Raw genomic sequence first — 27,997 nt, 5'->3', positions numbered from 1 at the left:
TGGGGTTCACAGAGGAGGGAGGAGGGGACTTCTGAAATGAGTCCTCGGTTTTTAGGAGGGGCTGTGTAGGAAAGAAGGGGAGTCATCGCAGTGCACCAGCCCTGAGCGCCCTGTCTCATGCATTGAACCTGGACTGGTGATCTGTTTCACATATGATAATATACGTGTTTCAATGCTATTCTCTCAAATCATCCCACCCTTGCGTTCTCCCATAGAGTCCGAAAGTCTGTTCTTTACGTCTGTGTCTTTTTTGCTGTCTTGCATGTAGGGTCATCGTTACCATCTTTCTAAATTCCATATATATGCATTAATATACTGTATTGGTGTTTTTCTTTCTGGCTTACTTCACTCTGTATAATAGGCTCCAGTTTCATCCACCTCATTAGAACTGATTCAAATCCATTCTTTTTAATGGCTGAGTAATACTCCATTGTGTATATGTGCCAGGTGGGAGGGAGGTTCAGGATGGGGAACACATGTACACCCATGGCTGATTCATGTCAATGTATGGCAAAAACCACTACATATTGTAAGTAATTAGCCTCCAATTAAAATAAATTAATTAAAAAATATTTTTAAAAAAGAAGGGGCGTGAGATGGGCCCAGGGGAGAAAGGGCATGGCCTCTGAGAGTAGCTAGATCGTGAGTGGAGGTCATGCACTGACACAGCACGTAGGCGGCAGGGCTGCAGCCGGAGCCCAGGCCCCAAACCCCGCCAGACCCTGGAATAGCAAGCTGGAGTGGGCAAGTCCACCTGAACGGGGTGCCAGGAGGAGAGAGAAGTCGGGAATGTGGAGCAGTGCCACCCGCCTCCTGGCTTGTAGGATATGGCACCGGCTCCGGGGTCTCTCCAGTGGGTCCTCTCTACCCCTCAGATCTCCTCTCGAGCCCCTTCCCCCTGCAGAGGGGACAGATGGGGGACCTCAGTTATGCAGATGCAGGGTTGGGAATCACCTGTTGCTTGGGAGTGAGGGTACAAAGCAGCCGTTTGTTTTGGGGAGTTTCGAAAACTGCATATTCACCTTCTGGGGTTGGGGGCTGAGGTGGGGGACTTACTCACAAGGAGCCTGGAGTCTTCTAGAAGAACGTGGCTGAGAATCTCTGCTTCCAGAGACCCAAACATGGGAGATCAGTCAGGGAACTCTGCCATGGCCCTGGGGAGGATCAGGAGCAAGGAAGGGGAGGAGGCCCGAGAAATAACACTCCCTTTGGGGAAGAGGGCCTGTTGGGTGTGTGGGTGGTAGAGACAGTCCTCAGGATCCTATACGTAGCGTCCTGGACGTAGTCCCAGGAACCAGGAGAGCTGCAGGTCTAAACCCGTCAGTTATGACAACACACACAAATGAAGAGATTATAAAAAATGTTAGGCTGAGTGATGAAAAGCTAGAAGATCTAAAATATCCAATAATAAACAGATTGTGGTACCCTGGAGTATTATGCTGGTCAAAAAAATTTTTTTTAATAATTTTTAATGAAATGAGGATAGACTCATCATATAATATTGAATGGAAAAAGCAGGGTACAATATATGACATGATTTCGGGAGTGTTATTAAAACAGCGTGGAAGAAAATCTGAAATGTTAACAGGGTTTATATCTGGATTGTGGGATTTTGGGTGACTTTTATTCCCTTCTTTATCTTTCAATGTTTTCTGTGATAAACAATATTACTTCTATTACTTACCATAAAAAATTACAGTAAACAGTATTACTCTTAAAATAAGAAAAAAACACAGAAGTTGACAAAAGGAAACCTACATTGCATGGTTTGTAAATGACACCATCTCAGGGAAAAGCCATTGCAGGCCCTCCTGCAGGGGTTTCCTTACTGTCTCCAGAGGCACAGGTCACCTGAATTTATATCCTGCTAGCCTAAAAAGGGCCCAGACAGTAAAGAATCTGCCTGAAAGGCAGGAGACCCAGGTTCGATCCCTGGGTCGGGAAGAACCTGGAGAAGGGAATGGCTAACTTACTCCAGTATTCTTGCCTGGAGAATTCCCAGGACAGAGGAGCCTGGCAGGCTACAGTCTATGGAGTCACAAAGAGTGAGAGCGACTAACACTTGTAGTTTTTTCACATCCTAAAAAGTCCCCTTTGTCACTCAATGAAGATGGTGTTTATAAAATAAAATAAAAAAATTTTTTTTTATAAAAGAGTAGAGTTAAAAGAAGAACCAGCCAGAAGGGAGCCGTACCTTGAAGAAAGAGGAAGGAGAGGCAGGCTTAGATCACGATGACACCTTCGGTGGAGTTGCCCAGTGATTGCTGGGGTAGATTTTCTCCCCAGGAGCTGGAAGGGGACACAGTGAATCCTTCATGCTTTCTCACCCTCACCACCTGGGAATACAACCTAACCTTTGTAGGGTGGTTGGGCTAGAATTCAGGTTTCAGACTGTGGTCAGAGAACAAAACCAGTTTACAGTTCAACCAACCAACCCAGGGACCAAACCAGTCATCGTAGAAAGGAAAGCCGGGTGTGGTTTGTCAGGCACCTTTTCATCAGTTACGCCACCGTCTTGGCCGCCCCTTGGGCATTCTTCTCTTTGGGGTGCCAGGGAAACTGAGGTCAGGGTGGTTGAGAGTCGCACCCGAGTTGCGTGGCTCCCGGATGGCAGGGTGTGGACGATTATTACCTCACAGCGTGGTGCTCTGGCCGTTGAACCGCCATCTGTGCCCCATGCTGAAAGCCTCGTGTAGTCATCTGGATGGTGGATCTAACTCCGTTTCGATGCTGATGGACACCATTTTCTCCTGGGAGATTCCCGGCGTCAGCACCACCCATCAGCACAGCACACAAGCCCAGTGGCTGCCCAGGGCACTTTATTTTTAAGTGAAAGGAGAATTCACTGGGTAGGATAACAGAAGTCTGAAGGCAGCATAAGCTTCAGCACATCTAGGGACTCACTAACGTTGTTTGCCCTGGTTTACTTCAGCCTTATGGGGACGCATGCCAAGGAGCAAGAAGACGGATGCAGACAGGCCCAGATTCACATTCCCACAACCGGACAAGCCCAGCTGAGAGTCGGTGTCTTCCCCAGGGATGCCGGGCCAAAAAGTCCCAGGGGAGTTTCTGATTGGCTAGGCTAAGTCAGGGGACCACCCCCATGGCCAAAAAGATAGATAACCCTGCCTTATCCACACAAGTGGGTAATCACCAAGTAAAGGACGTGTCTGAAACCAGACAAAAACAGACATCTACCAACAACTGAAGTTTTAAGTATTTTAATTCTGTTTCTTGACTTATGTCCTTTGGTCACCATCTATTTCCTCTCCACCGAGAAAAAGGAGAAACTGACCAGAATTTGCTATCTTCCATTGCTCCTTTCCTTTAGTGAGTTTCGTATTATAGTCATGGTATTGTTCTGAGTTCTTCTACTGATTGCCTGTGTAACTTTTAATACTATACTAAGTCTCTATTTCTTGATTTATTCCTTTTGAACCATGAGTATTGATCTCTGGTGTGAAAAATAGAGAAATCATTCCTTTCTTTTGTCGTGGTCTTATTCTTTCTTCTGTGACAGCTGTGCTCCTCTCAATTCTTGTTAAGTAATTTTTCTTACCTGGTCAAGCTTCATAACATTTCCATTCTCTCTGTTAACGTATTGGTCTTTCAAGATTTCTCTATAGGTTTTCTAAAACTTTAAACCCAATAAAATACCACGTATGCACTTTGGACTATGGAACTATTTGCTGAAGAACTAAATGATGTGATTAGATCTGCAGGGAAGATAATGGAATCCTATGTCTTGAAAACTTTGCTGCTCAAAGGGAATGTTCTAAACACTGGGGCCGGTGGAATTTCCTGTAATTTGGTTTGTATTTTTCTCAATTCTAACTTATCCTTAGCTACCGTTTTCCATATTGACTCTTTTTCTCTTCCCTAAGTGTCAACAACTGTAGCTCAAACGGTAAAGAACCTGCCTGCGATGCAGGAGACCAGGGTTTGATCCTTGGCTTGGGAAGTTCCTCTGGAGAAGAAGTGAAGTGAAGTCACTCCATTGTGTCCGACTCTTTGTGACCCCATGGACTGTAGCCCACCAGGCTCTTCCATCCATGGAATTTTCCAGGCAAGATTGCTGGAGTGGGTTGCCATTTCCTTCTCCAGGGGATCTTCCTGACCCAGGGATCGAAGCTGGGTCTCCCACATTGCAGGCAGATGCTTTACCATCTCAGCCACCAGGGAAGCCTGGACGCCCTCTGGAGAAGGGAATGGCAACCCACTCCAGTACTCTTGCCTGGAGAATTCCATGGACAGAGAAGCCTGGCAGGCTACAGTCCATGGGGTCGCAAAGAGTTGGACATAACTGAGCGACTAAAGCACACACACAAGTTTCTTTAACATAAAATTTACTGTATCAGTGATTTTTTTATGGAGGAGGAGGAAAGAATGGCTTTGTTTCTTTACCAGGCAAAGGGGGAACACAGTAGGCTAGAGACTCAAAAACTGTGCCCCCACTGTTTTAATGATTTTAAAGTGTGCAACTAAGTACATTCACAAAATCCCTGGTGGCTCAGTGGTAAAGAATCTGTCTGCAATACAGGAGACGTGGGTTCGATCCCTGGGTTGAAAAGATCCCCTGGAGAAGGAAATGGCAACACATTCCAATATTCTTGCCTGGGGAATCCCATGGACAGAGGCGCCTGGTGGGCTACAGTCCATGGGTTCGTAAGTGCCAGACACAGCTGAGCGACTAAACCACCACCACCACACATCCAATACCACCATCTAGAACTCTTTCATTGCTTCAAAAAAAGGAAACCCTGTACCCAGTAACGGCACCCCACTCCAGTACTCTTGCCTGGAAAATCCCAGGGATGGAGGAGCCCAGTAGGCTGCAGTCCATGGGGTCACAAAGAGTCGGACACGACTGAGCGACTTCACTTTCACTTTTCACTTTCATGCATTGGAGAAGGAAATGACAACCCACTCCAGTGTTCTTGCCTGGAGAATCCCAGGGATGGGGGAGCCTGGTGGGCTGCCGTCTATGGGGTCGCACAGAGTCAGACACGACTGAAGTGGCTTAGCGGCAGTACCCAGTAAGCAATTACTCCTCATGTCTCCCTCCCACCAGCCCCTGGCAACTACTAATCTTTCTCCCTTTGTGGATTGGTCTATTGTGTGTATTTAAGTAAATGGACTCATATGATATGTGGCTTTTTAGCACCTGGCTTCTTTCATTTAATCTGATGTTTTCGAGTTTCATCCATTTTGTAGCGTGTTACACTTTCTTTCCTTGTTTGTGACTGATGATATTCTTTTTTTTTTAATTTATCTTTTTATTGAAGGATAATTGCCTTACAGAATTTTATTGTTTTCTGTCAAACCTCAACCTGAATCAGCCATAGGTATACATATATCCCCTCTCTTTTGAAACTCCCTCCCATATCCCTCCCCTTCCCACCCCTCTAGGTTGATACAGAGCCCCTGTTTGGGTTTCCTGAGCCATACAGCAAATTCCTGTTGGCTGTCTATCTTACGCATGGTAACGTAAGTTTCCATGCTACTCTTTCCCTGCATCTCACCCTCTCCTCCCCTCTCCCCGTGTCCATACGTCTGTTCTCTATGTCTGTTTCTCCATTGCTGCCCTGTGAATAATTCTTCGGTACCATTTTTCTAGATTCTGTGTATGTGCTTTAGAATACAATATTTATCTTTCTCTTTCTGACTGACTTCACTCTGTATAATAGGTTCTGGGTTCATCCACCTCATCAGAACTGACTCAAATGCCTTCCTTTTTATGGCTGAGTAATATTCCACTGTGTATGTGTCCCACCACTTCTTTATCCATTCGTCTGTCAATGGACATCAGGTTGCTTCCATGTTCTAGCTATTGTAAATAGTGCTTCAATGAACAATGGGATACATGTCTCTTTTTAAATTTTGCTTTCCTCAGGGTGTATGCCCAGGAGTGGGATTGCTGGGTCCTATGGTGGTTTTATTCCTAGTTGTTTAAGGAATCTCCATATCGTCTTCCACAGTGGCTGTATCAATTTACACTCCCACCAACAGTGCAACAGTGTTCCCTTTTCCCCACACCCTCTCCAGCACTTATTGTTTGTAGACTTTTTCCTGATGGCCATTATGACCAGTGTGAGATGGTATCTCATTGTGGTTTTGATTTGCATTTCTCTAATACTGAGTGATGTTGAGCGTCTTTTCATGTGTTTGTTAGCCATCTGTATGTCTTCTTTGGAGAAATGTCTGTTTAGGTCTTTTTCCCATTTTTTGATTGGGTTGTTGGTTTTTCTGGCATTGAGTTGTATGAGCTGCTTGTATATTTTGGAAATAAATCCTTTGTCAGTTGTTTCATTTGCTACTATTTTCTCCCATTCTGAGGGTTGTCTTTTCACCTTGCTTAGAGTTTCCTTTGCTGTGCAAAAGCTTTTAAGCTTAATCAGGTCCCACTTGTTTACTTTTGTTTTTATTTCCATTACTCTAGGAGGTGGGTCATAGAGGATCTTGCTTTGACTTACGTCATCGACTGTCTGCCTGTGATTTTCTCTAAGAGTTTTATAGTTTCTGGTCTTACCTTTAGGCCTTCAGTCCGTTTTGAGTGTATCTTTGTGTAGGTGTTAGGAGGTGTTCTAATTTCATTCTTTTACACATAGCTGTCCAGTTTTCCCAGCACCGTTTATTAAAGAGGCTGTCTTTGCCCCATTGTATATTCTTGCCTCCTTTGTAAAAAATAAGGTCCCCATGGGTGCATGTGTTTATTTCTGGGCTTTCTATCTTGTTCCGTTGGTCTATATTTCTGTTTTTCTGCCAGTACCATATTGTCTTGATGACTGTAGCTTTGTAGTATAATCTGAAGTCAGGAAGTTTGATTCCTCCAGTTCCATTCTTCATTCTCAAGACTGCTTTGGCTATGCGGGGTCTTCTGTGTTTGCATATGAATTTTGAAATTTTTTGTTTTAGTTTTGTGAAAAATGCCATTGGTAATTTGATAGGGATCACATTGAATCTGTAGATTGCATTTGGTAGTATAGTCATTTTCACAATATTGATTCTTCCTACTCAGGAACATGGAATATTTCTCCATGTCATCTTTGATTTCTTTCATCACTGTCTTATAATTTTCTGTGTACAGTTCTTTTGTCTCCTTAGGTAAGTTTATTCCTAGATGTTTAATTCTTTTAGTTGCAATGGTGACTGGGATTGATTCCTTAATTTCTCTTTCTGATTTTTCATTGTTGGTATACAGAAGTGCAAGTGATTTCTGAGTATTGATTTTGTATCCTGCAACTTTGCTAAATTCACTGATTAGCTTTAGTAATTTTCTGATTCTATCTTTAAGGTTTTCTATTTATGGTATCATGTCATCTGCAAACAGTGAGAGCTTTACTTCTTCTTTTCCAACCTGGATTCCTTTTATTTCTTTTTCTTCTTTGATTGCTGTAGCTAGGACTTCCAGAACTATGTTGAATAATAGTGGGGAAAGTGGACACCCCTTTCTTGTTCCTGATCTTAGGGGAATGCTTTCAGCTTTTCACCATTGCGAGTAATGTTTGCTGTAGGCTTATTGTATATGGCTTTTACTATGTTGAGGTAGGTTCCTTTTATGCCCATTTATTTGAAGAATTTTAATCATAAATGGGTGCTGAATTTTGTCAAAGGCTTTTTTTGGCATCTATTGAGATTATCATATGGTTTTTGTCTTTCAATTTGTTAATATGCTGTATCACATTGTTTGATTTGCATATATTAAGGAATCCTTGCATATCTGGAACAAACCCACTTTGATCATGGTGTACGCACTTTTTGATGTGTTGCTGAATTGTGTTTGCTAAAATTCTGTTGAGGAATTTTGCATCTATGTTCATCAGTGATATTGGCCTGTAGTTTTCTTTTCTTGTATTGTCTTTGTCTGGTTTGGTATTAGCATGATGGTGGCCTCATAGAATGAGTTTGGAAGTGTTCCTTCTTCTGCTATTGTTTGAAAGAGTTTTAGAAGGATAGGCATTAGCTCTTCTCTAAATGTTTGATAGAATTCTCCTGTGAAGCCATCTGGTCCTGAGCTTTTGCTTTTTGGGAGATTTTTGATCACAGCTTCAATTTCAGTGCTTAATTGGATTGTCCATAATCTCTATTTCTTCCTGGTTCAGTCGTGGAAGATTGAACTTTCCTAAGAATCTGTCCATTTCTTCCAGGTTATCCATTTTATTGCCATATAGTTGTTCATAATAGTCTCTTACAATCTTTGTATTTCTGTGTTGTCTGTTGTAACTTCTCCTTTTTCATTTCTAATTTTGTTGATTTGAGTCTTCTCTTTTTCTTGATGAGTCTGGCTAAAGGCTTGCCAATTTTGTTTATCTTCTCAAAGAACCAGCTTTTAGTTTTATTAATCATTTCTATTGTTTCTTTCATTTATTTATGCTTGGGTCTTTATCATTTCTTTCCTTCTACTAATTTTTTTTTTCTTCTTTTTCCACTTGTTTTAGGTGTAGAGTTAGGTTGTCCATTCGATGTTCTCCTTGTTTCCTGAGGTAGGATTGTATTGCTATAAAGTTTCCTCTTAGAACTGCTTTTGCTGCATCCCATAGGTTTTGAGTTGTCGTGTTTTCATCGTCATTTGTTTCTGGAAATCTTTTTATTTCCCTTTGATTTCTCCAGTCACCTGCTGGTTATTTAGAAACGTGTTGTTTCATTTCCACATGTTTGTGTTCCTTACAGTTTTTTTTTTTTTTTTGGTAGTTGATATCTAGTCTCATAGTGTTGAGGTCAGAGAAGATGCTTGGTATGATTTCAATTTTCTTAAATGTACTGAGGTTTGATTTGTGACCCAAGATATGCTCCATCCTGGAGAATGTTCCATGTGCACTTGAGAAGAAGGTAATTCTTCTGCATTTGGATGGAACGTCCTGAGGATATCAGTGAGATCCATGTCATCTAATGGAGCATTTAAGACTTGTGTTTCCTTATTAATTTTCTGCTTTGATGAACTTTCCACTGGTGTGAGTGGGTGTTGAAGCCTCCCACTAGTATTGTGTTGCTGTCAGTTTCTCCTTTTGTGTCTGTTAGTGTTTGTCTTACGCATTGAGGTGCTCCAATGTTGGGTGCGTAGATATTTACAGTTGTTATGTCTTCCTCTTGGGTTGATCCTTGATCATTATGTAGCATCCTTCCTTATCTCCTGTAATCCTCTTTATTTTAGGGTCTCTTTTGTCTGATACGAGGATTGATCCAGCTTTCTTTTCTTCCCATGTGCATGGAATACATTTTCCATCCTCTCACTTTCAGTCTATATGTGTCTGTAGGTCTGAAGTGGGTTTCTTGTAGACACCTTAAATGTGGGTCTTGTTTTTGTATCCATTCAGCCAGTCTGTGTCTTTTGGCTGGAGCGTTTAATCCATTTAAATTTAAAGTAATTATTGATATATATGTTCCTATTGGCATTTTCTTAATTGTTTGGGGTTGATTTTGTGGATCTTTTTTTTTTTTAAATTTTATTTTATTTTTAAACTTTACATAATTGTATTAGTTTTGCCAAATATCAAAAAGAATCATATTTCTTGACTATATAATTTTAACATTTGTTGTAAAGCTGGTTTGGTGGCACTGAATTCTCTTAACTTTTGCTTGTCTGAAAAGCTTTTTATATCTCCATCAGTTTTGAATGAGATCCTTGCTGAGTACAGTAATCTTGGTTGTAGATTTTCACCTTTCAGTTAAATACATCCTGCCATTCCCTTCTGGCCTGCAGAGTTTCCACTAAAAGGTTAGTTGTTAAGCATACGGGGTTTCCCTTGTATGTTACTTGTTGCTTCTCCCTTGCTGCTTTTAATATTCTTTCTTTGTGTTTAGTCTTTGTTAGTTTGATTAGTATGTGTCTTGGCATGTTTCTCCTTGGGTTTATCCTGTATGGGACTCTTTGTGCCTCTTGGACTTGATTGACTGTTTCCTTTTCCACGTTTGGGAAATTTTCAACTCTAATCTCGTCAAAAAATTTCTCATACCCTTTCTTTTCTCTTCTTCTGGGGCCCCTATAATTTGAATGTTGGTGTTGTTTGATAGTGTCCCAGAGGTCTCTGAGACTATCCTCAGTTCTTTTCATTCTCTTTACTTTATTCTGCTCTTCAGAAGTTATTTCCACCACTTGATCTTCCAGATCACTGATTCATTGTTCTGCTTTAGATATTCTGCTATTGATTCCTTCTAGAGTTTTTTAATTTTGGTAATTGTGTTGTTTACCTCTGTATGTTTATTCTTTAATTCTTCTAGGTCTTTGTTAACTGATTCTTGCATTTTCTCCATTCTGTTTTCAATTTTTTGATCATCTTTACTATATTATTCTGAATTCTTTTTCAGGTAGTTTGCCTATTTCCTCTTCATTTATTTGGACTTCTGTGTTTCTAGTTTGTTCCTTCATTTGTGTAGTATTTCTTTGCCTTTTCATTATTTATTATTTTTAAAAATCATTGTATTTGAGGTCTCCTTTTCCTAGGCTTCAAGGCTGAATTATTTCTTCCTTTTGGTTTCTGCCCTCCTAAGTTTGGCCCAGTGGTTTGTGTAAGCTTCGTATAGGGTAAGATTTATGCTGAGTTTTTGTTTGTTTGTTTTCCCTCTGATGGGCAAGGCTGGTTGAGGTGGTAATCCTGTCTGCTGATGACTGGGTTTGTATTTTTGTTTTTGTTTGTTGGCTGCTGTGGTCTCAAACTGGTTTTACACAGTTAGTTCTTCATCTTCGAGAATGATGGCGTTTCAAGTATTCCAATTAAAAGTCTGCAGGTCTGAAGCAATGTCCTAGAGCGATACTCCAGGGTCAGCAGCAGGCAGGGCAGAATATCCTGATTGATCTTCTAATGTATGGAGAGACTGCATTTTGTTTACTCAAAAACTGATGGGCAGCTGGCTTGTATGAGATGGTTGGATGGCATCACCAACTCAACGGACATGAGTTTGAATGAGCTCCGGGAGTTGGTGATGGACAGGGAAGCCTGGCATGCTGCTGTCCATGGGGTCGCTAAGAGTCGGACACGGCTGAGTGACTTCACTCTCACTTTTCACTTTCATGCATTGGAGAAGGAAATGGCAACCCACTCCAGTGTTCTTGCCTGAAGAATCCCAGGGGCGGGGGAGCCTGATGGGCTGCCGTCTCTGGGGTCGCACAGAGTTGGACACAACTGAATCGACTTAGCAGCAGCAGCTAATTCTATCTTTAACTTGCTGATAAACTCCAAACTGTTTTCCATAGTGGCGGCCCTGGGCTACCTTCCCACCAGCAATGTAGGAAGATTCTGACTTCTCCGCATCTTCTATCCTTGCTAACACTTGCTCTTTTCTGGTTTTTGATGTTAGCTCTGGGTTGAGAAGATCCCCTGGATGAGGGCAAGGCAACCCACTCCAGTATTCTTGCCTGGAGAACCCCACGGACAGAGGAGCCTGGTGGGCTATGGTCCACAGGGCTGTAGAGAGTCAGACACGACCTAAGTGACTAAGCATGCAATGACTCGTGATGCTGAGCCTCCCCATCTGTCTATTGGTCAGCGTGTATCTTCTTTGTGGTAGTATCAAGTCTTTTGTGCACTTTTTAATTGGGTTGCTTGTCTTTCTGCTATGGAAACACTTTGAAAAATATTATTCTGAGTAGAAGCATGTTAATATACATGTTTTTAATTTTGGGGCAGAATTCTGACTTCTTGGGAATCATAAAAATATCTTTATTTTGCCCTCCCCCTATTTGACAGTTTGTATAGAACCTTGGAGAAAAACACTTTTCCTTGGGACCTGAAAGGTGTGACAGACTGAGTAATGCCCTCCTCCCCCCAGTATGCAGATTACCATGGGCCCCACGATCGTTACCTTGTAAGACAAAACGGACATTGCAGGCGTGATCAGTGGTATTGGTATCGTCCTAGATTATCTAGTGGGGCCTTCAATGTAACCACAAGTGTGCTGATGAGAAGGAGGCAGAGGGAGATTTACTTCCAGAGGGAAACGGCAATGTGGCCACTGAAGCAAGATGCTACCTGCTGGCTTTGAAGATGCAGGACGGAGCCCTGAGCCAGGGCATGTGGGCAGTGCAGCTCTAGAAGCTGGGATGGGCACGATGAGGAAAGAGGGAAGGAGCAAGCTCAGGCACCCTGATTTCCACCCTGTGACACTGATTTCAGACTTCTGACCTTCAGCCTGTAAGACAGCGCACCCGTGCAGGCTTACGCCACCACGGCGGTTTGTCACCACAGCCACAGGAAGCTCACGCAGAGGCCGGGTCTATGCCTGCGGCATCCAGTGGGCCGTGGACATCAGTGGGTTCCGCGCGTTTGCTCTCTGAAGCCTTTGAAATGTTCTCCACGCCCGAGGAGCACCAGAACCTCGCCAGGAAGCGTCCGTGTCTGTCTTTCTCATTCATCGCGCGTGGCCTCGGTGCTCTGTTCTTTGAGGCCACAGCTACCCTCGGCATCCAGGTGCAGCCCTTTGACATGTCACCTGGGGGGCTTCAGTGCCTCGGCCGGCGCAACTGTTTGCATTTGTGACGTGGCCCCCTGGAGCTTCTCTCTTGAAGCCGCTGTTTTCTCTGACCACAGTTTCCTTTGTCACTCCATCAATGTGCTGTTGTTGTTGTTTTTAATGCCAAACATTTTCAAATAAATGCAAAGGTAGTGAATAATACGAGCTCTCATATATCCAGATCTGGACCCAACCCTTATCCATAATTATCTGTTCACTTCACTTGCCCTTTTCTTTTTCCTACTCTTCTTAAAATCAGTGCTATTTTCCTTTTAAATAGGGGCTTTTCAATATTTAATGTACTAAGAACTCACCCGGGGATCTTGTTAAATTCCAGATTCTGATTTAGTAGGTCTGTGACCGGGCCTGAGAATTTGCATTTTTGACAAGTTCCCAGGTTAAGCGGCCCCAGGGTTGTACTTGACTCAGACACCATGGTTTCAGTGCTATATAGCTTACTCAGTAGATGTGCTAAGAGGCACAGAACTGGTGCATCTCTGAAATAATCAAACATGCACGTGTGTATTTGCTTGATTCACACATTCTGGCTTCCCTGATAGCTCAGCGGTTAAAAAATCTGCCTACAATGCAGGAGACGCAGCAGGAACCACAGGTTCAATCCCTGGGTTGGGAAGATGCCCTGGAGAAGGAAATGGCAACCCACTCCAGTATTCTTGACTGGGAAATCCCACGGACAGAGGAGCTTGTGGGCATAGTCCACGGGGTCGCAAAAGAGTCAGACATGACTTAGTGACTAAGCAACATGTTCTCCTATCCTTTTTTCCGTTTCTTTTCTCCTACTGAATTATACCTGTTCCTTAATAGCAAGGAGAGCACCACTCTTTCCTGTGAAGCTTGTAAGGAGCTTCTTCCCTTGTCATTTCTCCCACAGGACCTTCCCATTGATGTGGGAAGATTAAGAAACACTTAATCTCTTTATCTGCACCCCCATGTACCTTGCAGCATTATTCACAATAGCCAACATGTGGAAATAACCCAAATGTCCACTGACAGATAAATAGGAAAAAAAAAAATGTGGCCTATACATAAAGTGAAATATTATCCAGCCTTAAAAATAGAAGGAAATTCTGCCATTTTCAATGTGGATGAAGCTCGAGGACACCTTGCTCGGTGAGATAAGCCAGTCACAGAGGAATAAATACTGCTTGATTCCATGTATGTGAGGTATTTAAAATGGTCAAGCTCACAGAAGCAGAGAATAGAGGCGTGGTTACCAAGGGTCGGGGAGGAGGGCGAAAAGGGGGATATATTATTCCATTGGTATGAACTCCAATACTTCGGCCACCTCACGCGAAGAGCTGACTCATTGGAAAAGACTGATGCTGGGAGGGATTGGGGGCAGAAGGAGAAGGGGACGACAGAGGATGAGACGGCTGGACGGCATCACTGACTCGATGGACGTGAGTCTGGGTAAACTCCGGGAGTTGGTGATGGACAGGGAGGCCTGGCGAGCTGCGGTTCATGGGGTCGCAAAGAGTCAGACACGACTGAACGACTGAACTGAAGTCTCAGCTATGCGGGATGAATAAACTCTGGAAATCTCCTGTGTGACATAGTACCTGCGTAAACAGTACTACAGTGCGCACTTCAACGCTGACGAGGCTAGATGTCCTTTCAGGTGTTCTTACCACAGAAAACAGAAACAGGCAAAGAAAGAAAGGGGTGCGTGGAGGCTTATGGAGGTGAGGGTCTATGTACTGTCTTCCTTATGGTGATGTATCACGGGTGTATGCAGACTTCCAAACTCACCAGATCGTATGCATCAAAGATGTGCAGTTTTTTAACCTAAATTCAGCTATTAAAAAAAAGAAAACAAAACCAAACAACAAACTACTTCTCTTGTGAGTAACAAAACCTTTCTCTCTCCTCGTGATTGCTTTACCCAAGCCACTGCTTTTGTTTTTTGAGATGGCAAGCACCGAATCTCAGCGGGGTGGGAGGGGGCGTGGTTTAGGTGGGGTGGAGCCTGATTTAGGCGGTAGAGCCGAGAGGCTGTCAGGAGCCACGCCTTTTAGCCGTTATTGCTTTCGTGTCTCCCGTGTTCAGTTTGGAGAAGGCAATGGCACCCCACTCCAGCACTCTTGCCTGGAAAATCCCATGGATGGAGGAGCCTGGTGGGCTACAGTCCATGGGGTCGCTAAGAGTCGGACACGACTGAGCGACTTCACTTTCACTTTTCACTTTCATGCATTGGAGAAGGAAATGGCAACCCACTCCAGTGTTCTTGCCTGGAGGATCCCAGGGATGGGGGAGCCTGGCGGGCTGCCGTCTATGGGGTCGCACAGAGTCGGACACGACTGAAGCGACTTAGCTGCTGCTGTGCTCAGTTTGGACTATAAAGAAAGTTAAGCGCCAAAGAATTGATGCTTTTGAACTGTGGTGTTGGAGAAAACTCTTGAGAATCCCTTGGACTGCAAGGAGATCAAACCAGTCCATCCTAAAGGAAATCAGTCCTGAATATTCATTGGAAGGACTGATGTTGAAGCTGAAACTCCAGTACTTTGGCCACCGAATGCGAAGAACAGACTCCTTGGAAAAGACCCTGATGCTGCAAAAGATTGAAGGCAGGAGGAGAAGGGGACAACAGAGGATGAGATGGTTGGATGGCATCACTGATTCATGGTGATGAGTCCGTCATGGATGGACATGAGTTTGAGCAAGCTCCAGGAGTTGGTGATGGACAGAGAAGCCTGGCATGCTGCAGTCCATTAAGTCACAAAGAGTCGGACATGACTGAGCGACTGGACTGAACTGTGCTCAACTTTGGAGCCGGTTGGCCTCAGCTCCCCTCTGCACTGTAGGATCTGGGCTCCCCCTCTGCCGTTGGCCTCTGTTTCAATAGGCAAAGAAAGCGAAGACTCAGGAAGAAAGCTGGCCCCACATGGAAGATGAAATGATCTCTTGGGAACTGGCCGTGCAAATCCAGACCTGAGAAAAGACAGCAAGGGTCACCCCTTCCCTCTCCTGAACGATTAGCACCTGCAGATCCGGCGACCCTTCCACGTTGCTCTGCTGGGCCTGTGGCAGTGGTGGAGACAGCTCTGTCCTCAGCCCTGGCCGAGTTTCCCCCTGGGCTGTGGAGAAACACATTTCCTGTTTCTCTAGACCACCGGGTAGCAGGGAGCTTTCTTTGTAGTGCTTGGGACAGAAACACGCATAGGAAATATTTGGTGAATATACGAGTGTGCTTTTTTATGTATTCTTCTTCAAGAAATGGTCTGGGACCTCTGGAAAAAAATTGCTGAATAATTGAATGATAACATTGTTTAAAATTCAGAGGATGACTGGATCTCTGAAAAGTGTTTTCTTTTGATCCAGAAGAAAATTTTGGAATCTTGTGAGGATCCACATGTGAATGCAAGTAGAGGGTGGTTTTTATGAAAATAGAGCAGAAAGTCATAAGGAGGGGAAGCTGTGATGAACAGATACCTTGATGAAATATATATAAAGAGAGATGGATGAGATGAGAAAGATTTACAAGGGACCCAAAAGGCGATAGAATCGTTACAATGTCCCAGGAAATATTGACAGCCGAATAGACCTGATGGAAAATCAAATCGGTGATGTGGAGGACAATCTTAGGCAGTTCCCTTAATAAGTCAGAAGAAAAGTATAAACTCAGAAAAGATGGAGCAATGGTGATATGATGGCGGTTCTTGAGGAAAGAGCAGGGCCCCTCCTTCCTGACTAAGCCAGTGGAAGAGCCACACTTGGGCGGAACCTGGATAATGTGTTGAATTACAAGGAAAAAGATCAAAGTGACTAACACACAAGAATCCTGGCAGGTGAAAGCAACACATCTAAGAGGCTTCCCAGCAAGGAACAAGTCAGACTGGCTTCTATTCTTCCAAAGAATCTCACATATAGAAAGGCAAAGTGTTTCTGCATCTCTGAGACAGGGCTAGCAGCAGTCCTTACAGGGCTGTTGCAAAGCTAAATGAAATATGCATGGATTTAGACACTCAGAAGGGTGCCTGGCCTGGAGTTTTCCTTCATCCTGATTGGCCTTGGTGTTCTCGGTAGCTCCCAATAAATGAAGATGCTGACTTCACTGGGGCCATGTGGAGCTGGAGACATCTTGGATATCCCCAGATGTCCAGAGGGTTACTGCATCCCTGGTTTTGGAGCTCAAGACAGAGGTCTGGGGTGGAGGGGGTAATGCAAACTGTAGGGGCAGATGAAAACACCAAGAAAGCGAGTCTGAGGCATGAAGAGGTTGCAGGAGGGCCACCACTGTGATGGGCAGAGGAGGACCTGGGGAAAGTATGAGACCGATCTGAGGTTTAATAGGGGTTCCGTTCTTGGTGGTGGAGCCCACCAGGCACTTGAGGTTGTTACTTGACCTGCAATGATTATCTCCTGTGGAAGTACCTCTGCCAGATGGAAAGGCCCAGGAACTGCCCCAAATCCTTGCCCGCTGCAGGTGGACTTCCCCACAGCCTATCCCCTGCCTGGAGGGGAGCTTACCTGCTGGTACCCGGGAAGTCCCTGGCTTTTATTTGGGATCAGTCACTGATAACTCCCCTTTTTGTCGATAAGGATGTCTCCCCGTGACTTCCAGATCAGGGCAGACTAATTGGGGCTGCGACGTTCAGTGTTTGGAGATTGTATGATTAGGGAAATTGTACAAATTCAATTTTGCCTCGCCAGATTCAATTCTACTCTAATCAGAGAGAGAGAGAAAACTCCAGGATAATGATGATGGGAAGAAATGTTTCCTGCCGTTTAAGTGACTTACACTGTAAATACCTCCTGGGAACGAGACCCCTGGCCTGGCCTCGAGAGGCTGTGGGAAGGGCAAGGGTTTGGTGGAGCTTCCTTATCTGATCGTGACATGTCACTATCTTCTTTTCCTGGACGGCCCTTGAATGATGCCTCTGCAGAGCTTGGAGCATGATGGCAAATAGTGTTACAGAAAGAACTCATCCCTCTGCCTGGCCCAGCTTTGCATCCTGCCAGCCCCTCTGGGCCCAAGTGGGAGGCCGAGCACCTGTGGGCTGAGGGGGGTCTGGGACCAGAAACATCGCACAAGCAGTGATGACCGAATCCAGTGGACGGTGCCTTGACCTCCAGCCCATGTTCTATGCACCTGCCTCTCTTTGCCTTGCTGTTTTCTCCATTAGCAATGCCCTTTCTCCCCTCCACCTGGCGAACTCCTATGCATCCTTCAAAGCCCACTCAAAATGTCCTTTCTAAAGATCAAGCCGTCAGTTCCCCCTGGGAAAGAAGGTCACTCTGCCTTGTCCCACTGACACCATATCTCTTGCCATGAATCTGCTTTTCTCAAGGAAGCACTAGTTAGACTGAACTCAGGATGTTTCTGTCCATTCTAGCTGGAGCCAAGCTCAGTCTTAGAAAGAAACTGAGGCAGACACCATTCTACAATGTTGGCCATGCCAGGTACCAGGGAGACTCTCAGGCCAGCTCCTTTGTGTTACATGATCATGGTCCCCTCCAGCTGCAGGCCTGACCAGCCAGGACACTGGGGTATTGATGAGAGTGGGTTGATGGACATAAAGGCTTTGGCTTATGGAGAGGAGTAAGCTCCTGTTTTTGTGTTCAGGACACTAAGAAAGGCAGCCAGGTTGACCACGCAGTGTGGCTGGGCTGGATGGCAGCTCTCATAGGGTGAAGGCTGGAACCAGACCACTGGTGTGAGTCCTAGTGCTGCCACTTGGGGGACTGCCTTAAACTCTCTGGGTCTCAGTGTCCTCATCTGTGAGTTGGGGGTGCCAGTACACCTTCCTTGTAGGAAGGCTAGAGGGTTAAATGAAGTCTCCACTTGAAGCGCTCAGGATGGCTCACAGGTCAGCTCAGCAGCAGGGCATGTTTGGCTTTCTTTCTGCGGAGGGATCAGCGCCGGAAGCTGTAGGATCCGTCTTCAGGAAGGAGCGTGTGAGACTCGGGACAAGCAGTGGATCTCCGTGCCCAGAGACGCAGTGTGCTCTGGGCCTGGGGAGCAGGCTGAGGCACATGGCTGGTCTCTGGGAGTATGCAGGAGCAGCTCGGCATTCGGAATCAACCCTCAGGGAGCACTTTCTGCACAGTGCCTAACATTCCTCCCGAGAACCTTAGGATATCTCGATAGTGCCGGGGACCCATTTTGCAGATTGGAAAACTCAGGAGATCTGATCTCCAATAGGGGTGGTCATTGACACCAGGATTTCAACACTGACTCCAAAGTGCCTCAGGCATTAGCACTCCAAATCTTTCATCACATTTCGTATTCCCAGGGGTCCTGACTGTTGGTGAGATTCTGTGTACTTACTGTTGAGGACGTGGAGGCTAGAGGTGGCCCAGTGTCATTCAGTCCATGAGCTGCAGGACCACGATTTGGTCCTAGGCTCCCTGACTTTTTCTGGGGGGCCACCAGGCAGCTTAAGGGGAAAGGCCATGGTGCTGATGGTGACTCATCTCTCCATCTTGCTTGGGGACCCAGGAGCCTGACTCAGGTGTGACCGAATCACCTTGCCTGTGGTGAGTCATGCATCTGGATAAGCATTAGCCGCATTTAATGCTGGCCTGGGATCTGAAATTTAATGACCTATGAATGATACCGGATACTTCACAAGTTTGATATAATCAGCACTGGCCAATTCCATCCAATTATTTGTTAATAAACACTGGGACCCCCAGCTGGAATTGATGCTTACAAATTTGAAATAAAAAAGCTGAGGAGTGTGAATAGAATGCAATAGCTGCATGTTTATAACTAACTTCATTTTGGCGGGCTGGGTGACACCCAGGGTTTACTTGCTGTTCATTTGCGTTGTGAAGTTTTTTAAAAATAGTAATTATCTGCAAAAGGTCAAATATTTGATTCATCTATCTAATTCAATTTCTCAAAGGCCTTGGGATTCAAATTAATGCCCTTGTAATATCTTCATTGAAAAAGAAGATTAATTATGCTTACATGGAACTTAATTTGGCTTATCAGACCTTTAATATGGCTGTGATCATGAATGCATTTAAATTTAGGATTACGCGGGTGATCCTGGTGCCTTATTTGGGAGAACTTTTAATATTTGTCATTATTTTTATGCATATCATTTTTCCTGCCTGCTCAGGAAAATTAAAACGTCGGTTCTGAAAGAAATAAACATTATGTATTGACATTGGTAATTATGTTTTGGTATTTAAGGGTGCATAAAAAACTGCATTCTGGGCCTCAGATATAAATTTGCAGTTAATGTCCTCAGAAGAAAACTGGTGCACTTTGGCTGGACTCACTAAATTGGAAACAGGCTCTATCTGAGGTTGCTGGGATCTAGGCACAGTTTTTACTGGCATTCGGAGATGCTCAAGGGTTTGTGGGGCCCCAGGAACTCTGTTTTAGGGTCAGGAGGCCTGGGCTTTCTCTTTATCACTAAAGTGCTGTGTGACCATAACCAGTCCTAAGCCCCCTCTGAGCCCCGTGTTCCTAACTGTGAGTAGTAATCATTTGCTTAGGGGCTCTTGCTCACTGGACTGTCGGCTCCTCCATGGCAGAGCAATATCTTATTGAACCTCCAGACCCATCAGTACAGTGTCTGTTGCATATAGATGATATATCGGGCTTTGACTCCTAACAAAGGCAGTGGGGTCTTGGAGACAGTGGGTACGATAGTTCCGAGTTTGGCTCTGTATCTCTGTATCAGTTAGCTATTGCTGCATAACAAATCATACCAAAATGTAGGTCTTAAAATAAGAGCTCTTCATTGCTTTTCAAGACTCTGTAGGTCACCTATGCTATTCTGCTGGTCTGGGCTGGATTGCGGGATCTTGGCAGGGCTTGTTCATATATCTTGGGTCAACTGGCAGATGGGCTGGAGGCTGGCTGGTCTAGAATGACTTTGGGTGTGATACTTCATGCATTTGCTCATTCCCTGGTGGACTAGTCCAGGCTTGTTCTCATGGCAGAACAGGAGTTTGAGCGAGGAAGCAGAACCATGCGGGATTCAGCTTGCATCTGGTTTGCTTTTGTCTCGTTGGCTTAAGTAAATGACATGGCCACGCCTAGAGTCAGCATGGGAGCAAAAGGGGAGGGACCCAGGGAGGCAGCAGAGCTTGGGGCCAGCATTGCGATCAGCCTACCACAGGCCCCACCTCAGTCCTGCCAATCGATGGCAGGCAGTGTGAGCAGCGCAGGGACCTCGAGTTCCGTCTCAGTCTTCTCCTCTGTTCGGTCTGGCAGAGATGCGATGAGGTTGAAATGTGACAAGTGTATTTTAGGTCTTTGGCACCACGTTTGCGGTGACTGCCTAGCATCGCTTACCCGATGCCTGAAGGAGGAATACCCAAAGACAGGCACTGCAGGTGTGTTTGTAAGGGTGGAAAATCAGAAACCACCTAAATGCTCATAAAAAAGGCCCAGTGAAATAAATCGCGGCATACTCATGGAATGGCACACTTTTTAGCCTTCAATTCAATAAATCAGTGTCCTGCCGTGAAAGGGGAAGAAAGCGCAACGTGCGGTGTATTATATGAAGCCGTTTCTGTGTGTGCAATGCCAGCTGTATGTTTACCCTGGCTTACAGAGAAGTATCTGGAAAACTATGTTCCAAACTATAAGTAGTGGGATTTAACACTTTTAGATGTCTTGAATTTTTACACTGAACGTGCATTACTGAGAAAGCCTGCATTTCTTGAATGAAAGAATAAAAAAAATGGAAAAAAATTTTAGGCAAATAATATTAAAAAATGATGGCCTTTAGGAGCTTCCTGGTGGCTCAGTGGTAAAGAATCTGCCTGCCAGTGTAGGAGACACGGGTTCCATCCCTGGGTTCAGAAAGATCCAACATGCCGTGAAGCACCTAAGCCCATGTGCCACAGCTGCTGAGCCCATGCGCCCTAGAGGCCGCGCTCAACAAGCGAGAAGCCCATGCACCGCAAGTAGAGCAGCCCCCGCTCGCCACAGCTGGAGAAAAGCCAGCGCAGCAGCGAGACCAGGACAGCTATAGATAGATAGATAAGTAAGTAGAAAATTAAAAACAAATGATGACTTTTAGGTTCTAAGTTATCTGAATGGTTGATAATAGTATTCAATGATAAATAATAAAATAGCAGGTACCATTTACTGAGGACTCATTACTCAGTCTTCCCTGGTGGCTCAGACAGTAAAAGCGTCTGCCTGCAATGCGGGAGACCTGGGTTCGATTCCTGGGTCGGCAAGATCCCCTGGAGAAGGAAATGGCAATCCACTCCAGCACTCTTGCCTGGAAAATCCCATGGATGGAGGCGCCTGATAGGCTACAGTCCATGGGGTCCCAAAGAGTCGGACACGACTGAGTGACTTCACTTTCACTTTCATTATATGCTGAATACTTTACATCCTGACAGGTAGGTGGATTTCCATTTTACAGGTGAGGAAACTGAGGCTCAGAGCAGGGTGAGAGCTGCCCCCCTGGGGTTCACCGTCGGACCCCCTCTTTTCACAGAGAGGCCACACCGTGTCAGTTTGTATGGCAGAGGCTCTCCTGCCTCCCCGCCCATCAGGAGGGCCGCGTGGCTCTCCCAGATACAGGTTCCTGGGCCCCACCCCGTATCCAAAGCCATTCCTCTTTTGAGAGGGGACTTGGGACTCTGTGGTTACTATGTGCCCACAGGGATCCTGGGGCAGTCAGGCTGGCATTCAAGAGCTGAGGCCTTCATTCCTTTTATCTCGTCCGGTGACTCACAACCCAAGGAGATGAGTGGAAGGTGGACTGTGGCCCTCACTGTCCGTGCTGTGGATGAGGAAACTGAGGCTCAGAGAGAGTCATTCGCTCAGGGTCCTGAAACTGGGAAATGGGATTTAAGCCCTAGCCTGACTCCAGGGGGCTTCCCTGGTGGCTCAGCTGGTAAAGAGTCCGCCTGCAATGCGGGAGACCTGGGTTCGATCCCTGGGTTGGGAAGATCTGCTGGAGAAGGGAAAGGCTACCCACTCCAGTATTCTTGGGCTTCCCTTGTGACTCATCTGGTAAAGAATCCACCTGCAATGCAGGAGACCTGGGTTCGATCCCTGAGTTGGGAAGTTCCTCTGGAGAAGGGAACGGCTACCCACTCCAGTATCCTGGCCTGGAGAACTCCATGGACTGCGTAGTCCGTGGGGTTGCAAAGAGTCGGACATGACGGAGCCGCTTTCACTTCCCCTTTCTGGCTCTAAGGCTGTGTGCCACCCAGTGGATGGGCTGGTAGGTGGAGGAGGCCTTTCTGAAGGTAGCGGGGAGGAGGGACGCTTTTGGATGTTGGGGTCCCCCTGGTAGTTTGTGGAGGCCACCTGCCCTCCCCCCGGCCCTGGCTGCTGGAGTAGAGATGGCAGAATCCCGGTGGCCCGTTTATCTGCCAGGGATTTGGAGGCTGATACTGTCGTGGAGCTGTGGTGAGATTATTGGCTTTACTTGCAGTCGACTGGGGGGACTTGCCCCCCAGATGATCCCAAAGATCCAGCCCAATAAAGTGGGAATGAGAAATGGGTGCTAACTGGTCCAATGCCTCCTGCCTCCCTTCCCGGCTTTTGGAGATCTGATGGCTCTTTCTCTCTTCCTCTTTTCAGTTTCTCGCTTCTTGGCTTTTATTAGCACATTTCAGGGGAATAGGTTTGCTGGGAAAAAGTGGTTGTAATCAGAGTGCTTCGAGCCGTCTATCATCGGTGATGTGGGCACCTGAGGGGTCTCGGCCTGCCTTCCTGGCCTCTGTAGCTGCTGGGAGCCAGCTGCTTGGGGACATGGGGTTGGGGACACAGGTAGGACTGGGGGGTGCCCTGTAGGCCTGGGAATGTCTCCTGTGTCCCCCTAAAACTCAGAGGGAGTCTTCTGCCATCACTATCTCTGTGTTGGCTTCCTTGGTGGCTCAGATGGTAAAGAATCTGCCTGACAAGCAAGAGACGCAGGCCTGATCCCTGGGTTGGGAAGATCCCCTGGAGGAGGAAATGGCAACCCACTTCAGTGTACTTGCTGGGATAATCCCGTGGACAGAGGAGCCTCGAGGGCTACCGACCAGGGGTCACAGAGTCAGACACGACTTAGTGACTGAGTGCACAGGCATCTCTGTCTTAGGTCTGGGGGCCAGGACATGCCTCCTGGTTTCTTCCCCAGGACAAGGAGCCCCATGATGGCATCTGTTTGTCCCCCGTCCTCCAGCTGAATTTTTGCTTCCCCTCAGGCCCTAAAGGGTCTGTTCACAGTCATTTCGTGTATTTTATTTTAGTTCTTGTAACAGCTTTATTGAGATATACACCACACAATCTACCCAATTAAACTGTATAATTCAATGGTACAATTGAATGGTGTTCACCAAGTTGTGCAAACATCACCCTGTTAATTTTTGAATATTTTCATCTTCTCTAAAGAAAGCCCATTACCCTTTAGCTGTCACCCTCCAACCCACCATCCCTCCCAGCCCAAGCAACCACTAACCTATGTTGTCTTTATAGATTTTCCTCCTGTGGGCATTTTGTGTCAATGGAATCATACGGGACATGGTTTTTGGGGACAAGCTTCTTTCACTTGGTGAAACGTTCACAAGGTTCCCTCGCGTTGTGGCTGTGTCAGTGCCCATTCCTTTTCATGGCTAAATAATATTCCATTGTTTTCGATAAATGGATAAATATGCCATCATTTATTTTATGTTACGAGTATTTTTTTCTTTTTGTTCCCCAAAAGATTTACCAATAAATGCAAAGAATACTGTCAGATTAAAAACAAAAGTAGGAGATCATTTCTGAGAATTTTTCATCAGAAGAATATTGCAGAAATGGGAAAAATAATTGCACCAGGAATTCCATGGCAGCTTGCCTTGTAATTGCCAACATGAGAAATAACCTAAATGTACAGAAATAGGGATCCGGCTAAATAAATTATGATAATCCATATGTCATGTGGATTTATTGTCATCGACATGAAAAGCTATATCCATGACATATAGTGGAGTCAATTAGGTAACCCCATTTTTGTAAAATTACACTTTCATTTCATGCCCATCTGGAGGATCGTTCACCATAATGTTCACATGAACATTATCTCTGAAGGACAGAATGTCAAGTGCTCTGTGTGTATTCTTATTTGGGGGAGAAAAAGAGTGAGGGAATTGGAGCTGGGAGTAAATACATGTAGCAACATAGGATATACCCAAGGGAACGTTTGTTCTCCTAAGTGTGTGCCCGTGAGTCACCTGCATTTGTGGAAAGGCCCTCCACACCGTGCCCTCTCAGAGAGCACTAGAAAACAGACGGGCTGGATGATCAAATTTATCCATGGCTCTGAGCTTCCCGGCAGCCAAAGCAAAGAGGGAAAGGAGCACCCACACCTCACTGGCCTTTGTCCAGAGGACCCTATTCCTGAGTGAGGCTGAGCGAGCCATTCCTCTTGGGTCTCAAGGAGAGGCTCCTTCCTGTCATGACAGACAGCATCCTGTACGTGTCTTCTCGGTACACACAAAAGTGAGACTCCTAAGCACGAGTCATGAGGGCAGTGAAGTGAGCCTATGAGGGATCAACAGGGCAGGGCAGGGGTTTCTATCCACTGTCAGTGCCTGATGTTTGGGTTGGTGCCCTGAAGCAGGGATGGGAGGGGGACCTTCACGGGTGCCTACTCCTCTGGCTCATCCTCAAGGGTCTCATCATGCCCACTTTGCAGCTGAGGAGGTCGAGAGGAGGTATCAGTTGTCTCAACTTACGGAGTTGAATGAGCAGAACAGAAAAGCCTTCCCAGGACCTGCAGCTCTGGAGCCAGGGCTCTTGGGACCCTACCCCTGGCCTCGAGGGGTGGAACCCTGGTTCCAAGCAGCCTGTCTCCAAAGCCCTGGCATGCTCTTTTTCATTCAGGCCAGGTGGTCCTCTCCCCGCAGCCTGCCTCCTGACTGCTGTGTGACCCTGGGCCTCAGCTTCTTCATCTGGAAAGTGGGGATAACGAGAGTTCCTCTTCCATTCCTTCTGGGGAGAAGGAAATGTAACAGTCAGGTAAGGACCTGAGGACAGTGCCTGGCCCACAGGAAACACTCTGTCTTCCCGAATCTGGTTTAGTCCCCTCCCATTCATCCTCCTCTGTGTATCGACTGGACTTTTCTGCCCCTCTGAGGGTGCCAGTCCCCATCTCCTTCATGGAAACCCACCAGCATCAGCAGGGTATCTGTGCCCGGAGTCTGGTCAGCCTTCCCAGTGTCCTCTCTCCTCAGCACCCCACCCCCCCACCCCGGGTCCATCCTCCATCAGTTTCCGCAGCTAAGCTTCTCCCTTTATCACCTGTGCCCTCTGCTTGGCCCTTTCTCCTTCCTCCCTTCACCCAGCGGATGCCTCCTTACCTTTTGGGTTATGGCTTAGATAACACCTCCTACAGGAAGGCTTCCCTGATCCCGACTCCCCACAGCACCCCCACGCTTTCCGCCTTCATGGCACAAGCATTCCCTGCTCCCTTTCGGCATCTCTGCACACCTGGAGTTTGGAGGGGAGTGACCCTCAGCTTGTTCATGACTCACAGAATGTTGGCCTCATGGGGTAGTTGAATGATGAATGGCTGGAGAAAGAGTAGGCTTTGGCAGGCAGAGGCCAAGCCATGCTGATGGACTCCATGAATGAGTAAAATCCTGACATGTTCGGGCTTGGAATAGAGCGGATGTGCTGTGCATGTGGGCCGATAACCCGTGTCATGGGCTTGACCATCAACCCATTTGATAGCTGAGTAAACTGAGTACCGAGTGGTTAACCTGCGCGCCTAAGGTCACCAGCTAGTGAGAGGCGAGCCGACTGCAGGCCCTGAACCAGCCGCGGGGCCCTGCTCCCAGGCCACACGCGGAGAGACGGGCGGGCCGTCCCAGAAATGAAGGCGAGCGGGGGCTGCTGGGGTGAGATGAGCATTTTAATAAGTTTGCCTGGGTGCCTGCGGGAGAGATAATGAACCCACAGCGGACTCTCGCCTGCGCACCTCCTGCTGCGGCATGGATCCTGACCGGCCACCCCAGGTGGACCAATGTAACCCCCACGTTTGAACGTCAAGTAGAGTGTACCGTAAAGGGGTACACAGAAGAGCCCCAAACACTGAAAGACAAACACACACAGTATTCTCCAACACAGCCATGTACAGGCTCATGAAGGCAGGCATAACACACACACACACGCACACACACACACGTCTCAGAGATTTGCAAATAGAAGGAAAACTCTCAGGAGTGAAGTTTCAAGGGCTCAGGAGGTGGATGAAGCCAGGAAGCTGCCTCTGGGATGTCCATCGTGTGTGTGCGCCTAGTCGCTCAGCTGTATCTGACTCTTTTACTGCCCCCCTCCCCCGCAAGTTGCCTGTCACATCAAGGGGTGCCCCCTGGTACCGTGGCCATTGACCCTAAGGCAGAGGGCTCTTTCTCAAAGACTAATCTGACCACATGACTTTCTGTTTAAAACTTGCCTGAGGCTCTGACTGCTCTCGCCTTTGGAGTCTTGTGTGTGATTTGGCTCCTCTGCCTTCCTGCCTTTCGCCATCTCAGCCCAGCCACATGGACTCTTAAGGTCCCTCCCACCCTGAGGTCATTTCCTCTATCAGCGGAGTTTTCCTGTCAACTTTCATGGCCCTTCTGGCCTATTCACACTGGTCTTCCGTTTCTCCATTCAGATGTCACCTCTTCCAGGAAGCCTTCTCTGACTTCCCAAACTGGCTCAAGGGCCCCACTCTCCGCCCAGTCCTCACCCATCTGAACTGCCATCCTCATGGCTTTGTCTCCTTCACTAGCCAAAAGCTTTTTAGAGCATCTGGGTGTCTCTGGTGGCCAGCACAGAGTTGGGCATCAGGATTCCAGGCTCAACTCTGCTTCTCTGTTTCTGATGGCCACTCTCCTTCACTGAGGCCAAAGTGTGAGACAAAACCTCTGTGCGATGCAGGACAAAGCATGGCACAAACCACCGTGACTGAGGCAACCCGGTACCTTCTTAACACGTCCCAAAGTCTCTATCTCATGACATCTCAGTGCCTAACAAAGGTGGGCTTCCTAGGTGGTGCTACTGGTAAAGAACCCGCCTTCCAGTGCAGGAGACATAAGGGACGTTGGTTCAATCCCTGGGTCGGGAAGATCCCCTGGAGGAGGGCAAGGCAGCCCACTCCAGTATTCTTGCCTGGAGAATCCCATGAACGGAGGAGCCTGGTGGGCTACAGTCCATAGGGTCGCAAAAGAGTCGGACATGACTGAAGCAAATGAGCACACACACACGCGCACCTATCCTAGGAGCTACAGGAGGCCAGAGTTAGTACCTCCAGATGGTAAAGAATCCACCTGCAATGTGGGAGACCTGAGTTCAATCCCTGGGTTGGGAAGATCCCCTGGAGGAGGGCATGGTAATCTATTCCAGTGTTCTTGCCTGGAGAATCCCATGGGCAGAGGAGCCTGGCGGGTCACAAAGGGTCAGAAACGACTGAGCAATTAAGCACAGCACAGCTGAGAAAACCGAGGCTCAGGGAGGGGAGAGGCAGGAGCAGGCGCAAACCCAGGTCTCTGGCCTCCTTCTCCTGTCGGAGCTGGCGTGATCAGGGAAGGCTGGAGAGGAGGAAGAGCTTCTGCTGGGCTCCTGTCTGGTGAGGTTGGGACACGC

General features: G+C 46.6%; 1 long non-coding RNA gene across 1 annotated transcript in view; it reads left to right on the top strand.

The window, feature by feature from the left end:
• The window catches only part of LOC101903820 (uncharacterized), an 82,930-nt gene continuing 54,933 nt past the window's right edge, over nucleotides 1-27,997 (top strand). Inside the window, exon 1 of the long non-coding RNA XR_235738.5 lies at nucleotides 1-27,980. This is a non-coding gene — a long non-coding RNA (uncharacterized lncRNA). The remainder of the gene's footprint in view (nucleotides 27,981-27,997) is intronic.

The sequence above is a fragment of the Bos taurus genome, chromosome 8 (genome assembly GCF_002263795.3).
Source record: "Bos taurus isolate L1 Dominette 01449 registration number 42190680 breed Hereford chromosome 8, ARS-UCD2.0, whole genome shotgun sequence".
Classification (NCBI taxonomy): Eukaryota; Metazoa; Chordata; class Mammalia; order Artiodactyla; family Bovidae; genus Bos; species Bos taurus.
This window is presented reverse-complemented; position numbering and strand designations above follow the sequence as displayed.